The sequence below is a fragment of the Pinus tabuliformis genome, chromosome 5_2 (genome assembly GCF_031772625.1).
Source record: "Pinus tabuliformis cultivar Carrire ecotype Pingquan chromosome 5_2, CPIR1, whole genome shotgun sequence".
Lineage (NCBI taxonomy): Eukaryota > Viridiplantae > Streptophyta > Pinopsida > Pinales > Pinaceae > Pinus > Pinus tabuliformis.
This window is the reverse complement of record NC_142306.1, coordinates 752,048,525-752,062,715: the sequence shown is the minus strand read 5'-3', so window position 1 is coordinate 752,062,715 and position 14,191 is coordinate 752,048,525. Positions and strand designations below refer to the sequence as shown.

Below are 14,191 nucleotides of genomic sequence, written 5' to 3'. Positions count from 1 at the left end.
TATACAAGTCCCATCCCAAGTAAAGTCTTGTGACTTGGTAAGTATAGCCTAGTATTGATATCAGGAGAAAGCTATATGAAATTCCATACAAAATTTTATGTTGTTGTTACTTGTAAGCATAAGATGCTTATGAATAAGATGGAGTTCTGGTTTATTATTGTTCTATATCTTAAGGGATGGCATCTATGTGATGGGATGTTTCCACTACAAATGAATTGAAACATACCTCCTTGAAACATACCTCCTTGTACTCTTATTGTGTAAAAAGATGGGGTGGACCTAATAGGAGGTTGGTGGTTGCAGTCTACTACTCTCTCTCAATCACACTCTATTGCAATAGAGTGCATGTGTTGGTTGAATAACTTTTTCGTCATTATTGTGATTTTTTTGATCCCATATGATGTGGAGAAATTGAAAAATATTGGCTTCCCCGAGATATTTGAAAGTGATTGGTGTGTTCTTACTTGTCAAGGAATTCGTTCTTCCTACTTTCTCGGCACACACCAATCACTTTCAAAACATCGTCATACTTTACGTTAAATTTCCATGAAACTCTGCAACTACTTAGATGAATAATTGAACATTGAAAACTAGTTTACTTTCACCAAGATACAAAGTTTCTTAACAATTAATAAGCAGTGGAATATAAACACAGACATAAAAACACATGCACAAATTGACATGCTTGTTTTCTCAGGAAAACCAATAGGGGAAACCTGCTTGCTTGATGTCGCTATTTTATTGATTATTCTTCAGCACTCGGATCTATTACAAAGTAATCAGTGTCTTTGAGAAGGCATTACACTTCTCACACAATTATCAGCCGATACAATTGATCTTGGTTGGGCTTGATCCTGCTTGATTTCAACCCTCTAGCACACAATTGTTCCTTTGTTGCCTCCATGACTTTCTCTACAAAACCTGCTCTCTTCTACTTCATCTTTGCGCACTAAAGGCTCCTTAATCCTTGAGCACTAGGTCTCTATTAACTAGCACACATCAGCCCCTATTCTCTAAGGCATATCAACCGCTATTTTAAAGGGAAAAACCCTATATCCTTGTGCACTTCCTGCCTCCTATTTCTCACGATCCGACTCCTCTTCCCTATGCAAAACCAACTCCTAAATCCTAGCACACTTGTGCCTCCTATTTCTTGAGACACAATTCTTGCACTCTCCACAATCAAGGCTTTCTCACAAACTCGTGAGATATATCTTGTCACAAACCTTTGTGCACAAAACAATAAATTTCGTTGTGCCTTCATCCTCCTCTTTATAGACCCAATTTGAACATTCAAGGAGACCAAGTTCAAATTTGGAACTTGAGTTCTTGATTGATGAGTTATCTAAGGGTGATACTCTTTATCTCTCCAATCAACACTGGAGTTCCTAACTTGTCCTTCCTTCAATCAAGATTGAAGACTACTTCACTCTAACTGAACTACTAACTGTCACCTCATTCTATAGTCAAACTGATGCAGACTCCTATATAACCGAAGCTTCAACTCTACGCATGTTAACCTGATGATTATTCTAGTAAATTGGAAATAACTCATACTAACTGAATTCTAACTCATATGGACAATTCGAGGTCTTCACTGGCTAAGGCACAAGCTATAAAAGACCTTGCTCGCTACAATTTCAACACTCCTTAGCGAAGAAGTTACTTCTGGAAGAACCTATTCCACCTGAATTTGTCTTCAAAGCCACCACGTTATTTGTTGTTGTAGTTTCTCCCTCTGAACTAGAAGGCTTCCCTGCTTGTTATTGCAAAATATGATCTGAAGACCCATTTCTTCCAACAATACTCCTATTTTGCGAGTCTATCACCTCAGTCATAAGTGCTATGTACCCCGCGTATCTCTATGGCTGCTTACTCTACCTGAAGGAGGGGTAGTAGGAGGTCCAACTCTCTTCTAATCCTCCCTAAACAACTCTTTTGCCCAATTGGCTCGAACTCTCCTTGTACTGGGAGTCACTAACGGAGTGGCCACCTCCACTTGCCCTGGTATTTTCTCCTCTTCATCCTACTGGTCAGCCCACTTTCCAATTAACCAAGACTGAAACAATGAAACTGGTTGAGGCTCCTTCTTGAGATCTCTAACTTTCTCTCGCTCTAAGGACTCCCACAAAGTTCGTCTCTCCTCCTCCCTCATGTCTCTACTCTATGCTCTTCTTGCCTTGCTACTCAAGGTTGTACCTGTCGCAACCTGTAGCAGGTGTAGATTCTTCTTCCTCGCACATTTTCTTCTTACATCCAAAAGCTAAGTGCTAGAGGTAAGCCATACCTCTACTGAAGATGACATCATAACCCTTATCCTCAAGGGTAGCTATTGAAACAAGGTTCTGCTTCAAGCCCACAACATAGTAGACATCTTTGAGATGGAGAGAGCTACCTGACTCCCTCTCAAAACTGATAGTACCAACTTCGCTAGTTGCATATTTTCCATCATCTCCTAGCTTAATGTGAAACTGCATGGCCTTCTCCTTCAGGTGGCTGAAATACTCCTTGTTCCCTGTCATGTGGAAGGATGCTCATGAATCAATATACCATACACTGTTCTCTGTTGAGTTTTCCATGCAAGCTATCAATGAGAAATATTTATCGAACTGAGAAGAAAACACATCTACCTCAGCTGATGCAGCCACATGATCTTTATTGGACTCCTTTCGATTAAGACACTTATAGGCATAGTGCCCGAACTCATGGAAATGGAAGCACTTGATCTTGCTCAGGTCCTTCTTCTCCTCGCCCATCTAACTAGAATCGACCTCTCATTGGCCCTTCTTTCCCTTGGCTCTGTTACCTCTATTTTCCAGGGAAAATTTCTCCTTGTCCTCTACTAGAGCTTTTATACTAGCTCTCGTCCCTCTCTGGATTTCTTCTTGAACAGAGTCACTACATAACCTTACCCACCTGGGAATATTCTCTCTAATACTTACTACATCCTAGAAACTATACTAAGACTTATGAAGTCCCAAAAGCGCAAGACTCACAAAGTCATTGTCTATTATAGTCACACCCACTCCACCTAGCTCATCTCGAACCTGAGTGAACTTCAAAAGATATACGATGATGGGCTCTCCTTGGCTCATCTGGATACTTCTTAGCTTCTCCTTGGGACCAAGCTTCCTAGCATCACTGAAACCCTGATACATATCTAAGATGGCTTTAAACATCTCATATGTTGTCTTCTTCTCATAGAGATGAGGAATGATATGATCGCTCATCCCCTCAAGAATGATCCTCCTCGCCTTGGTGTCATTCTTGTTATGTTGGATCAATTGTTGGGCATCTTGAGGTGGAGCTATTGCCTGCTTCACATACTTGAGCACTCCATTATCTTCTAGCACCACTGAGATTTGCTCCTTTCATGAGCAAAAGTTTGAGGCTTCCTCTAAATTATGATCTGACCTTAGTCCTTGGAATGCCATACTACTATCCAAAGATCTGATCTGCTCTTGAAACTCTAGCGCAAGCCTTCTGCTTGATCTGCGTTGTGCACTAACTAGTCAATCTGGTGCTGGTCTTTATAGTAATCTCTGCTTTGATACTATGTTAAATTTCCATGAAACTCTACAACTACTTAGATGAATAACTAAACACTGAAAACTAATTTACTTTAAGATACAGAGTTTCTTATCAATTCATAAGCAACAGAATAAAAACACATGCACAAATTGACACACTTGTTTTCTCAAGAAACCCAACAGGGGAACCTGCTTGCTTGATGTGGCTATTTTATTGATTGTTCTTGAGCACTTAGATCTAATACAAAGCAATTTGTCTACTTGAGAAAGTGTTTTTCTTCTCACCCAATTCTTAGTTGATACAATTGATCTTGGTTGGCCTTGATCCTACTTGATCTCGACCCTCTAGCACACAATCGTTCCTCTATTGTCTCCTTGACTTGCTTTGCAAAACCTGCCCTCTTCTGCTTAATCTTTGCACGCTAGAGGCTCCTTAATGCTTGCACACTAGGTCTTTATTTCCTAGCACACATCAGCCCCTATTCTCTTGTGCATATCAACCCCTATTTTATAGGGTAAATCCCTATATCCTTGTGCACTTCCTCCCTCCTATTTCTTAGGACCCAGCTCCTCTTCTCTACGCACAACCAGCTCCTAAGCCCCAGCGCACTTGTGCCTCCTATTTCTTAGGACAACACTCTCCACAATCAAGGTTCTCTCACAAACTGATGAGCTTTATCTTATCACAAACCTTTGTGCACAAAACAATGAATTCCCTTGTGCCTTCGTCCTCCTCTTTATAGGCCCAATTCGAACATGCAAGGAGACCCAGTTCAAATTTAGCAATTGAGTTCTTGATTGATGAGTTAACTAAGAGTGATACTCTTTCTCTCTCCAATCAACACTGGAGTTCTTAACTCGTCCTTCCTTCAATCAAGAATGAAGGCTAACTTATCTAACTGAACTGCTAACTGCCACCTCGTTATATAGTCAAACAAATGAAAACTCCGATATAACTGAAGATTCAACTCTACCCATGTAAGCTTGATGATTATTCCAATAAACTAGAAATAACTCGTCCTAACTGAAGTCTAACTCATGAGGACAATTTGAGGTCTTCACTGGCTAAGGCACAAGCCAAAATACCTTGCTCGCCACAATTTCAACACTTTGTTGTTGAATGACATGCAATGAGACTAATTTGTACATTTTAGATCAATGTTTTAAAACTCGGACTTGAACTCGGAACCAGCCGAAGGTCAACTCTGACTCGGTATAAATCGGACTAGTTGATTCCAATGACTCAGTTTTTGTAAAAAGTGCATTAAATATTTAATTTTAATGAAAAATCATATTTTTAAAGGTTTTCATTCATGTTTCCAAACACAAAGTATTATAATAATAGAGAGAAGACAACACTTGATCAAAGCATGCTCATGAATATATCTATTTTATTAAAATGGCACCCAGCGCACTGTCCAATACATGTAATATATAGAGATCAAAACAAAAACACATAACTAATGTTGCACCAAAAACCAACTCCTCAATGTTGCTCCAAAGATCGCCCAAGAACGTCCTCAATGCTGCTCCAAAAACCAACTCCAACTACTCGCAAACTCCTCCTAAATGCTCACATAAATGCAATGAGATAATTGTGAGGAAATATGAGAGGTTGGGTCACCTTTATAGGCGTGCGAGAAGGGTAGAGGAGCTAGGAAATAGTTTAAACAACAACAAAAAATTGATTCCAAGTTCGCCCGGCCCGAAATTTTCCCACCGTCGAGACCGACTAGTTTAAGTTGGGCTCGGTTAGTCTGATCAATCGATTACCGAACCGGTCGAATCAATGACCAAATCGGTCGATTCAATAACGGACCGACTAGCGAACCAAATAATTAACCTAGTTAGTCCGGGCAGGGGTATGGCTCGATCAACCAGGATGATTTTGAGTGTAATGTTCCTAATGGAACTTTTACAATGATAAAGACATGCAAATATAGAAACACATAAATTTTCAGAAACAAACACATGAACTAGAAATTTCTACAAATCCCCAAATGGCCAATTTTTATTAATAATATTTGTTGTGTTACAATGAGTTGGGGAAAGTGCACCTGGGCTTTCACAAGGCAAGCTACAAGCACCAGGTGATGAGTACAAGAAAGCCCAACGGTTGCAATAACCAACTCCTCCAGAAAACTGTGTTGTTGCTCCAAAACTACATTGCTGCTTGAATTCACCCCCTGATTTTCCCACTCTAGAGTGCCTAGAAAATTCTATAAAATTAGGAGAGTACTCCTTGCCCAAAACCCAAAAAAACCCAAAAATGGTTTCCCTTGGTTCCAACCTTCAAAAATTGACCCTTCACAGCTTGCCCCTCCTCCAAATACGAATTTTGTTGTTGTGACTGATCATGTCAATCTCTGCACTCCCAACTCCAGCAATCCTCCTCAAATGTCCCTCCAAATGATCTCCTAGCTCCTTGGCTCCAAAATTCCAGGGATAGTGTTGCCCCAACAAATCTCACTCCAATGAATGTGCAGTCCCTGCGTTGCTATTACTCTCCCTGCTCTGCTCTGCGCTGCTACTACTATCCCTGCTGCTGGAAATCAGCCTCCTTGTTGTTATTCTCCTGTTGTTGTAACTCAGCCCTCCTACTGCTGTAACTCGGCCCTCCTATTGCTCCTTTCCATGTGTTTGTAACTCGGCCTCCTTGCTATTACTTCCCCTGTTGTTATAACTCGACTTACTGATGTTGTAACTCGACTCATTGCTACTGGTACAGCTTGGAATGAAGTAGAACTCCCTCATAGGCTGGCATGCGAAGTCCACCGAAGCAAGGGTTGAGATCTTCGCTGGGAGACACATGTACTAAACAACACAATATTGGGTCAGCTCAATAGCTAAGGCAAATTTGATTTTCAAATAGACAAAAGACCCCTATTGCTCCCTCATTCCTTCCTCTTATAATTGTTGGCCATGCATTCCTTGTGGGTCCCTCTACCAATTCGATTTTCCTCAAGGAATTTGAATTCCCTCTTCCCCAGGTGTGTACTTTATGTGGGCCCCATATTCCACTATCAATTTAATCTTTCATTTTTTCTAATGTTGGTGGCCTCCATCTCTCCAAAAATTAAGTGGGGACTCCCTCCACCCACTTTTCCTAAGTTTACATGCCAAAATATTTCCCAACACCCAATTGCAAAATGTTGAAGTTTTTAAGTCTACCAGTTAGAAACCCTCCATGCACTTTATCTTATTTTTTCCTACCCACTTGTTCTATTACTTAACAAGTTATTTAAAATGTAAATACTAAAAATAAACACTAGTGCATGCTCAACATATTACACTTCAACAACTGAAGGAAACAGAAACAATCACACCAAATGACATCGTTATTTTTGGCCAATGTCCCTGGAAAAACCCAATGTGGGAAAACTGGTGCAACTATCTGAGGGTTTTCTTATTAAGCAATATCAGAGTACAATCTGGGTGCCAAATCTGGCCTACCCAATAGAGAATTTCCTTCACAGTAATACCTCTCAGTTTGAGACAAATTTCCTGACTGAAACCCCGGATAATCCTTCCGGTATCTCCTCAGATCCAACTTGCCACAGAAACCCCATCGTCTGCCTCTATGGACTGCGTCAGCCCCTCTCTGCCCAGCGTTGGCCCTGCGTCACCCTGAATGGGTCTGCGTCAGCCTTAAGAGGCCCTGCGTCAGCCCTTTGGCCCTCTGCGTCAACAATGCTGGCCTCCCTGAGGCTTTGCGCAGTTCCCGACTACCTTTGTGTGGCCCTGCGTGAGCCCTGACTACTACTGCATCACTCTCTCTGTCTCCTGCACTGCTCTCCCAACACTATCTCTACCTCTCTGTCTCTCTGTACTCAATGCCCCTCAGCTACAACTCCGATCACTGATTCTATCTCTCTTAGCAAACCCCGCTCTAGAGAATAGAATGACTGATCACCCTGGTGTACTCTCCAAGTGACCCTCAAGCCCCCTCTTATATTTTTCTCGTTGACATATCAACGACCAAGATTAAGTCCCTAATCAACGACAAAGATAAAGTCCCTAATCAACGACTAAGATTAGATTTGGCTTGATCCATGTCTTTTGGACCATTTTAACATAGTTTTATATTAATCCACATTAATATTTTAATTTCCCTAAGTTTAGACTTAGGGACTCCATTAGAATCTCCTAAACTATTTAGAATCTGCTCAAACCCTTTATGGCTTTTGGAGATCTCATGTGCCCCAACCTCTCCACAAAATTTTGTGACTAGAGCACATCCGATGCTACCACAAATCAACACTCCCTCTTAGCGAGGACTGTGCTCTAGCAATACTCCTTAGCGAGGACTGTGCTCTAGCAATACTCCTCACTGAGTATTACTCTGATCATTCAGCATCGGTCCCGATGCTGATGTTGGGACTCGTGCATTGTAGCTATCTCTGCTGCTTCATCCGCATCCATCTCTACCCGACTCAGCCAGTCCTGCTACTCCTCTTCGGGGCTCCCGTAGCAAGGTCTAATCCAAGAGGTTGGGTACCTCGAGGATCCTGCCCCTCATCACCTGTAATCCGCCTGACTACAACTCGATGTTTCCCCACATCCGCTCAAGTGGTGTGTGTGCACTCATGGAACAATCATCGTCTATCAACACTTCCTTCTCTGCCCTTGCTGGCGCTGCCTTAGTCTCAGAAGACTTTCCCTTACTCTTCTTCCTTGGACACTAGGTGGCATAATGACCCAGCTCCCCACAGTGGAAGCACTTGATCTTGGAGATATCCTTCTTCTTCTGCTTTTCCTTCTTTCCCTCAGATGCTAGGGCAACATCTTCCTCCTCTTGCTTCACTTTGATCCCCTTGTTGCTGCTACCCATCTTTGACTGTCGTCTGATCTCTTCTTAGCGAAGAGCAGCCCACATCTCATCCCAAGTGGAAGTGTCCCTTTGCCCAATATACTCTGGACAAATACCTCCCAGTCTTCTGAGACAACATTCAGCGTTTTCCTCACCATCATTTCCTGATCCACCGTGGCTTCTATAGCAGTCAACTAATCTTGGATCTCATTCATTCCTCCGAGGAAGGTGTCAATCGGTTCTCCCTTCTTCATTTGATACGACCTCAACTGATTCTATAATAACATTCTTCTTTGCACAGAATTATGATGGTACAATTTCTTGAGGGCCTCCCACATCTCATATGTCGTTTCCTTCTTGGCAATGTCTGGTACTACATGGTCCTTGACCCCGTCAAGGATGATGCTCTTGGCCCTCGCCATTGCCTCCTCGTACTTGTCGTTATCATTTGGGTCGACTGGGATAGTTATAACCTTCAAGGTGAATTTATTGACATGATTTCTGTCATGTACGAATAAGATTTTGGCCTTTTAGACTGCGAAGTTCGACGCTCCATCCAGTCTGTCTTGGTCTCTTACTCTGTGTAGTGCCATGATGCTCTTCTACTTCCCTCCTGGAAGTCCTCAATCTGACTAACTCTGAGTCTCAATTTCCTTCCTGGAAATCGTTATGCCGATGTTGAGATGCCCCTACTCTGATTGTCTTGTGCAACCGCACCACTGATCTGGGTTTCTCGGCTAGAAACCCTCGGTAGCAACTCCCTCCTCTTGGCCTTGCCATGTCAGGTACTGTCTGACTACAGTACCTCACCAGCTCCACTATGCAATGTTCCTACAACCTTCTAAACCACAACAACCTGAAGGTGAGAGCTCCTAGGCTCTGCGTAATCCCGGCACCAGCAACCCGGCCTCCTCAGCCAACTGCATTAGCCCTCCTAACTTTTGTGTGGCTCTGCATGAGGCTCCCTTTGCCTTCCTTAGCCTCTGCGCTACCTCTTCCTGGCTCACCCTTGATGACGCAAGCACCGCGTCACCCTTCCCTTGTTGCTACTCTGCTAGAAGCAACTTCTGTCACCTTGGGACAGCTGTTTTCTACTGTTATTGCTCCGCTTAGTTGATGTCCTCAGTCCTCGTATGATATGCAATCATGCTCTGATAGCATGTCGAAGTTTCTAAGTCTACCAGTAAGAAACCCTCCATGCACTTTATCTGATTTATTCCTACCTACTTATTCTGTTACTTAACAAGTTATTTACAATGTAAATATTGAAAATAAACACTAGTGCATGCTCAACATATTACAGATCAACAACTAAAGGAAACAAAAACAATCATACCAAATGACACCGTTATTTTGGACCAATGTCCTCGGAAAAACCCAATGTGGGAAAACCGATGCAGCTATTTGAGGGTTTTCTTATTAAGCAATATCATAGTACAATCTGGGTGCCAAATCCGGCCTATCCAACAGAGAATTTCCTTGGCAATAATACCTCTCAGTTTGAGACAAATTTCCCTGCTAAAACCCCGGATAATCCTTTTGGCAGCTCCAATCTACCCCAAAAACCCCATCATCTGCCTTTCTAGACTGCATCAGCCCCTCTCTGCCCAGCGTTGGCCCTATGTCACCCTGAATGTGTCTACGTCAGACTTCTGGCCCTCTACGTCAGCAACGCTGGCCTCTTTGAGGCTCTGCGTTGCTCCCGGCTACCTCTATGTGGCCCTGCGTGAGCCTTGGCTGCTACTGCGTCACTCTCTCTGGCTCCTGCGCTACTCTCCCGACACTATCTCTGCCTCTTTGTCTCTCTGTACTCAATGCCCCTTAGCTGCAACTCTGATCACTGATTCTATCTCTCTTAGCAAACCCCGCTCTAGAGAATAGAATAACTGATCACCCTAGTGTACTCTCTAAATGACCCTCAAGCCCCCTCTTATACTTTTCTCGTTGACATATCAACGACCGAGATTAAGTCCCTAATCAATAGCTAAGATTAGATCTGGCTTGATCCATGTCTTTTGGACCATTCTAACACAATTTTATATTAATCCACATTAATATTTTAATTTCCCTAAGTTTAGACTTAGGGACTCCATTAAAAATATTAATTATTTTAATATCTCCTGAACTGTTTAGAATCTGCCCAAACCCTTTCTGGGTATTAGAGATCTCATGTGCCCCAACCTCTCCACCAAATTTCGTGGCTAGAGCACATTCGATGCTACCCCAAATCAACACAAAAATGGTCATTCATCTTAGCAAAATTAATTTAATTGGGGACATTACAGTCCTCCCCACCAAAAATTGTTTGTCCTCAAGCAATGCCTGAACAAGCACCCTCTCGATCAACTGACCCCAACAGTCTTTGCACATAATACCAGGGTCCCAAATGTACCACTCAGCCATCCCTGATCTCTGACTCATCCTGCCAGGATCCCAAGCCATCCTGATCAGCATGAGGCATCCCTTGCTCCACTCACTGTCCAACTCAGCATAAGCACCAGACGTCCCCTACATACCACCACTAAGTAGAGCATCATGGTAGTATAAAATCTTGATCATCTCCTCATGAAACTGCTCTACCGAATAGTCTCTCTCGTGCACTTCAGGAGTAGACCCCTGAAGACGCAATCCAATCCTTGTGGGATGGAATCCTCACCTGCCTGTGCTTCCCCTGATCTCCTCCTGTTGATCACCCTGCCACACTGGTGAAGTCCCCCACACCACCAACAAGTCACTAAAACCCAATGGAAGATATGGATGACCTTCCCCTATAGAAACCCACTCACCTCCACGGGTAGCTGAACTGCTAAGCCCTGCTAGGCCAGAATCCCAAGCTAGTCCAAAAGGGGTGCCACCATGATGTCGCTGCGCCACTCTGATCATGATGGTTTTCCCGTCACACACAAGCTATATCCCCCTCTCTTGGGACCTAATGGAAAAATATCTATGGAGTCCCAATGCATTTGGCCCAAGAATCCCCACGATGTCATGACCTACCCATCCAACACTCACTCTGATTTGTAGCAACAAGGAAAACCAGTCTTGCCATGCGACAAAGGCCTCAACGCTCCCCCGCATGTCAAACCAAGTGGGAGTTGGGTCATCCTCTGTCCTGCTCCTGCTCATCATGAAACAAAGTGTCCAATCAACCAGCTAGATCCCTGGATCCCACAGCCAGAATGGCTGCGGCATAGTCCTAACAGCTGCTGGCGCCAACACGTACCCTGTCGCAAGCCCCTGCGTGCAATCAATATATGGCCTCCTTACTTCACAAACCAATCTAGTGCATACGAACCTGCCCTGCGTTGGCCATACCACGCAGTGGGATCTATCATCCTACCTCCTGAAAGCACTCCCCAACACCACTTGGAGTCTAAACATCCGCCTGCATGTAAGGTCCACAAACTGTTGTGGATGTTCCTGAGACACCTCGGAATGTCTCACCCAAAGAGGGTCATGCCTCTCCCTCAGTGTGGGCTCAAGGGCGGTGCAAGTTTTAACTCTACAGAAGATTGGACTACCCCCAAGCCTGCATCCACCAACCCGCGCCTTGCCCATATGCCACAGCTAGAAAGCCTCTCTCCTGATGCACTGTGCCCCGTCCAATTGTCTCATATGAACCTCTTAGGTTCTGTTGCTAGCAATGAGGGCATCAAAGGACGGTATCAAAGTCCCCGATGTTAATGTGCAATGATGGTGAGTGATAAAGGGAAGCTCAAGGTCGGCCCTATGATCAACTTGCTCTCCAAATTTAAGTGTGTCAAGCCCAATGGATTTCTTAATGCCCTCGTCAAGAGACCTCTCTAGCGAAAACACCTCAATAAACTGTTGTGCATCATCATGCTCTGTTGCATACAAATACACACCCCAACACTCCACTGCACAGCCCTGAACTCCGTGGCACAACTTCATGCACTAATGGGTATCAATACTCAGTGGCATGCCACCATGTACCATAGGCCATCCCTTATGTGCCCATGCATCTACGACTCTACTAGTACACCCACCACGATGTGATCTACACCTCCTCATCTGGCTAGGTACACCTATGTGGCTCAACTCCTCACATTCAATCGGGAATAACACTACCATGTCAAACCTCAGTAACTCTAGTGCCAATTACATTAATGAGAAAGCATTGTCTCCATATGATGCCCTGTCCGGTGGCCTGACGATGCCACCTCCTCCTACCAACTCCTACCAGAGTAGTCTAACCATCCTACAATCCCATGTCAACCCACCATGCCATGACAACTCATGAAATATGCCTACTCCTTTGTCAATCCACCTTGTCATAGTGTTGTCAAGAACTCTGAAGGGGATATTAAAATGTGTGTGCGCCCAACCACCAAGTCCATCACATAGCTGCTACCATCACCTACCGACTCCACGATGTGATGGAGAATCCACCTGGATCCCAACAGTAGTCTGGCCCTCGAGCCCCCATGGTAATCCACAACATCCACTGAGCTATGGCCATGGATGCATTTAACCTCCTAGCCAGCTCCATCGAATACCAACTCAATATCTCTTGCCATCCAACCCCAAGGGAAGGATTGAGAGCATAAACTCTCGTACATGGAACTAACCCTCCATCCTGCCAAGGATGCACCCTACACAACTCATGTCGCCTCATCTCACCATCCTAGTGAACACATGAAATATGTCAGGGTGACTCTACCTCTCCCTCTCCAATGTGTATTGGTAACCTGCTAGTGCTACCAACCTGTAATTTCTGAATAGGGTTGCCCCATCGCTCTAATGTGCACTCCAACTGAACCATTAGGGAACCCAACCATTCCCCAATGCGAGTCAGTTTGGTCGCTGACTCAACACAAACCGCTCTCATGCCCTCCAACTCCTCATTCTACTGTAGAATGGCCTCTCGCACTGTCATGGCCCTCTTTCTCAATGCTAGAAGGCTAGCCCGAAACTGATGAAACTGTGGAGGGCGACTATCCTCTGTAAACTCAGTCACCACTCTGGACCCCTCTGTCTCTTTTGGCACCTCCTCAATGACAAGTATGCCTCCAAGTACCTCATCAACCTGTTGTGGGCGACCATCATCTAGAAATTGGGTTATAGCACTAGGTATCTTTGTTGAAGTTTCTAAGTTTACTTAGTTAGAAACCGTCCATGCACTTTATCTGATTTATTCCTACCTACTTGTTATTTTCCTTAACAAGTTATGTACAATGTAAAGACTGAAAATAAACACTAGCACCTGCTCAACATATTACAGTTCAGCAACTAAAAGAAACATAAACAAACACACCATTATTTTTGGACTAATGTCTCCGGAAAAACCCAATGTGGGAAAATCGGTGCAGCTATCTAAGGGTTTTCTTATTAAGCAATATCAGAGTAAAATCTGGGTGCTGAAACTGGCCTACCCAACAAAGAATTTCCTTGGCAATAATACCTCTTTGTTTCTGACAAATCTCTTGGTTGAAACCCTGGATAATCCTTGCAGCAGCTAGTCAGCACCAATCTTCCCCAGAAACCCTAGCATCAGCCTCTCTCTGGACTGCGTCAGCCCCTCTCTGACTCACTCTAGCCCCGCGTCACCCCAGATGGGTCTGCGTCAACCCTGGGAGGCCCTGCGTCAGCCCCTCTCTGACTCACGCTAGCCCTGCGTCACGCCGGATGGGTCTGCGTCAACCCTGGGAGGCCCTGCGTCAACCCTCTGGCCCTCTATGTCAGCAACGTTGGCCTCTTTGAGGCTCTGCATAGCTCCTGGCTACCTCTGCGTGAGCCTTGGCTAGCTCTGCGTCACTCTCCTTGGCTTCTGCGCTGCTCTCCTCCCATTATCTCTACCTCTTTGTACTCAAATGCCCCTCAACTGCATCTC

The 14,191-nt window shown here is 44.2% G+C and overlaps 1 pseudogene; it reads right to left on the bottom strand.

Moving 5' to 3' along the window:
* LOC149161428 (protein TOPLESS-RELATED PROTEIN 2-like) overlaps positions 1–2,522 on the bottom strand; it is a 46,870-nt pseudogene extending 44,348 nt beyond the window's left edge.
* Between the last annotated feature and the right edge of the window lie 11,669 nt (positions 2,523–14,191).